The sequence below is a fragment of the Brienomyrus brachyistius genome, chromosome 8, assembly GCF_023856365.1.
Source record: "Brienomyrus brachyistius isolate T26 chromosome 8, BBRACH_0.4, whole genome shotgun sequence".
NCBI lineage: Eukaryota > Metazoa > Chordata > Actinopteri > Osteoglossiformes > Mormyridae > Brienomyrus > Brienomyrus brachyistius.
This window is the reverse complement of record NC_064540.1, coordinates 28,935,261-28,939,118: the sequence shown is the minus strand read 5'-3', so window position 1 is coordinate 28,939,118 and position 3,858 is coordinate 28,935,261. Positions and strand designations below refer to the sequence as shown.

The 3,858-nt window shown below is 43.1% G+C and overlaps 1 long non-coding RNA gene across 1 annotated transcript; it reads left to right on the top strand.

The window, feature by feature from the left end:
* The first annotated feature begins 1,483 nt into the window (after positions 1-1,483).
* On the top strand, positions 1,484-2,505 carry LOC125747396 (uncharacterized). Its single transcript, XR_007399294.1, has 2 exons — positions 1,484-2,178; positions 2,283-2,505. It is a non-coding gene; the product is annotated as an uncharacterized LOC125747396 (long non-coding RNA).
* Positions 2,506-3,858: the final 1,353 nt, after the last annotated feature.

Here is a 3,858-nt window from a genome sequence, read left to right as displayed (position 1 = left end):
AATGTATATTACATTAAATACATGTTATATATTAAGTAAAAACATACATTGTTTTTGTAGGAGATGATATACTGGGAACCATTAGCCATTGCAGCCACCATGAGCAAGCCTGGAGATTGAGAAATTGAGCTTTTTCACTGCACAAAGTACCATAATTTTGATACTTTTCCTTTTCAATTTGTTTTAAGATGATGTGAGGGGGATATAGGGCTTTCGAAGGAACAAACAGGCACACTTAGGTTCGCTTCTAAAAATGCTTTATTGCAAGTAATACAAAATAACCTTGCATTAAAATCAATACCAATGTAGGGAGCCGCCCACTGGCTCAATGGCGGAATCCAATGGCGCAGCCGAAGGCTATGAATGCGTGTTGGTCCTTCCAAGCACTCCTGGGAATTACTTACCCTTTTTAATATACAAAATATTCTTTTAGACACATATCTGACTCCATTTTATTAATGACCTTATTTCAGTATATTGTAGTCATGACGTTTATGTTGTTCGGATTACTTCAAGACCCTCCTTTAGATTACCAACTCTAGTTTACCCCTGACGAAGGAGTCCGCCAGATTCGCCTCGGTCGCCAGGGCGATCCGTGGGCTTGTTCCACAAGGTTTGTCTTAGAGGCATGGAAATCGCCACCATTTAAGACAATGTCAGCCTCTGATTATTCGGGTCCCTCGACCTATATAATTGCCCAAAGGCTCAGTGTCTGCCAATTACTGAGCATGTGGGTGCCTCGGAGATTAAGCCGATGTTTACCCGAACCACACGTACGTCCACCTTAGAGGCTCAGCCGGGGGCAGCCCATATCATAACATGTGTCAACCTCAGCGGCTGTGACGGCGCACCTTTTGTTGCGGTAGTTTGTACGAGGTTTACTTTGGGCTCGTCTCAGGGACTCCGCCGATGCCGCCCATTGTCTTACCATGTGAGCATCTCAGGGACTATGCCCGGTGCCTAGGAACATAGTGTGTACGCCCCTCAGAGGGTAGACCGGTACCTTTCATCAGCATGTGTTGACCTCAGAGGTTAAGTCGGCCCGGAACTGAGCGTGTGCGAACTCCAGAGGTGTAGTTTTGGTATCCACCTAACTTAACTTAGGCAGTCGAGTTTGGGACCCGGATAAAGGGGATTTAACCCAGTGGCTGCAAGATAGTATTTACCACTTTAGTCCTAATCAGGATAGAAGCCCAATCTGGAAAGTTTATTAAAGGTTAGCAAATCAGACAGTCATGAAGTAATCAAGACAACATTTCTTAAACATATTACAATATCCAATCATTGACATGTGGCCACATACTTGTAAATACATTTGGACAAATACAATATTGAACAATCACATTCCTCAGCTGAGAGTGCACAAAGTTCTGCGGAAAGTATCTGACTACAGATGGACTTTCACGCAGTTCTCTGTGGGAGCTCTGATTACAGAGTGACTCCCCAAATTCTTCTGAGGCCCTTCCTTAAGTATCCCAACCAGGGGTCTCATTTATCAAGCGTGCGTAAAACAAGCTCTAAACTAGTGCGTATACCAACAGCCGTAAGCACAAGAAAGTTGGGAGTTATCAAACGTGAGTACGCACAGCTGTACGAAATGACTGATGATGAATCGCACTCCTTCTAAATTGTTTGCGTGTGCATAGTAATTTAAATTTGCATACAGACACGCCCTCAAATAACCTTATTTGGCAAACAACCTTCCTTATAAAAACCCAATGCCGCCAGGGCACTATAGAACCGTTATCATGGATCCCGTGAAGAGAGGAAAGAAAAAAAACTTCACAGACAACGAAGTGGAAGTGCTGTTAAATGAGGTACAACGTAATAAGACGGTTTTGTTTGCTGCTTTTTCAGGCGGAATGTCAAAGAAAAAAAAAGACTTGGGGTGGGGACAGGTTACTAATGCGATAAATGCCGTCTCACCTGTATGTAGAGCTACTGCAGAAGTGAAGAAAAAGTGGTTTGATTTGAAAGTGTCCTCTAAAAAAAGAATTGCAGCCCACAAAAGAGACCTCGGTGCCACGGGAGGAGGCCAGAGTCTTATTTCAGTGTCACCATTGGATGACAAGATAGCGTCAATTACTGGTGAAACGTCAGTGAGCGGAGTAATCCCCGATGGTGACACTGAAAGTGCAATTCCATCAACTGCAGGAGACGCCGAGCCATCCGAAAATGGTTAGAAGGTTTTCAAATGTTTTGTGTTTTGATATATTATTCATAGATAAATAACACTCACAATGCAAATGATTTGGATTGTTCATGTAACATTTATTTTATAGATCTGCCAGTTTTGCCAGGTCCTGCTCCGCCTGCCACTTCAGCACGTCCGATGCGTCTCGAGGCACGAGTCCTGACTGATGCGGTTCTGAAAACACAGGAGGAATTAGTGAGAGGCATTGCAAGCATAAAAGAAGAACTGCACCAAATCAATGTGAACTTGAGGAACATTTGTGATGCACTAAATGCATCATGCAAGTTCAATAAAAGCTCCAATTGATCTCACCATTTTCTCACAATTACTCCTTATTGTGAAACAGATTTAGAACCGTTCGATTATCCCTGCTCTTAGTTGCACAGCCACAGCATTTGGCATGGGGTCAAAACCTTCTGCCATGTGGCGATCTTCTTGTATTGGCATCTCATCCAGTGGTATACCGTTTTTAATGGCAATATTGTGCAGCACACTGCATGCTTTAACGATATAGCACACCTAAAGCAAATTGATAAATATTGTAGTTATAAAATACAATTAAAACTTAATTTAAATATTTAAAAATTTAAAACCTTGTTGGGTTTGTATTGCAATATGCCTCCTCTGCCTGACAGACACAGCCATCGAGCCTTCAGCAAGCCTATTGCACGTTCTACTGTGCTTCTTGTGCGCTCATGTGCTCGGTTGTAATTCAGCTCCTTTTGGGATACAGGGTTTGCCACTGGGGTCATCAGCCAGGATTTAAGGGCATATCCTCGATCCCCTGCAATGATGTAGATTAACATAAAATACAGTACACTGGATGGTGTTGCGAAGTAATCTAATCGTTACACACTTACCAATAAGCCAGCCTTCTCCAGCAGCGCTTTGCTGAAGACGAAGTCCCACGATGCTGTTCTGCACAATGAAGGAATCGTGTGTCCCTCCCGGCCTGTTCGCAACGACATTTAGCAGGATCAAGTGTGCATCACAGATTACCTGCACGTTAATGGAGTGATAACCTTTTCTATTTACAAATGCAAATTCATCAGCAGTAGGAGCTTTCAGGGCAACATGTGTGCAGTCAACTGCCCCTATTACACTTGGAAATCCTGCGATGTTGTAGAAATCGGTCATAATTTTTGTCCTTTCCGCTGCGGTATTTGGAAACGTAATGTACTGTGATGTAAGTGATATAATTGCATGTAAAACGTGTGGCATAATTCGGCTCACGGTGGGTTGAGAAATACCAGACCTGTCACCAATTTCCCTTTGAAATGTGCCTGTGGCTAAAAAGCCAATAGTAGAAAGAACCTGAGTGTGCACGGGGACTGCACTGGTGCGCTTTGTCGACCTCTCCAAAAGTTGCGAGAACTGCTGACACAAAGCAAGCAAAATTGCCCTTGGCAAACGAAAACGACTAATGAGCCACTCATCACTCTCAGCGAGTAAGTCTGTGCGGTCCCTGAAAACGCGATCTCTGCGCAAAAGTGCTTGTTGCAAATCTTCAAGAAGCGCAAGGTCTGCCATTGTAGTCAATGCATTTCCAAAAACAGTTCTTCAATTGTGTAGGCTATTTTATATTCTTGACTGTTCCAGATAACTCAGAATCACCTGTTGTACTCAAGTATTCAAGTAATCAATTTGTCAACACTGACATTTAA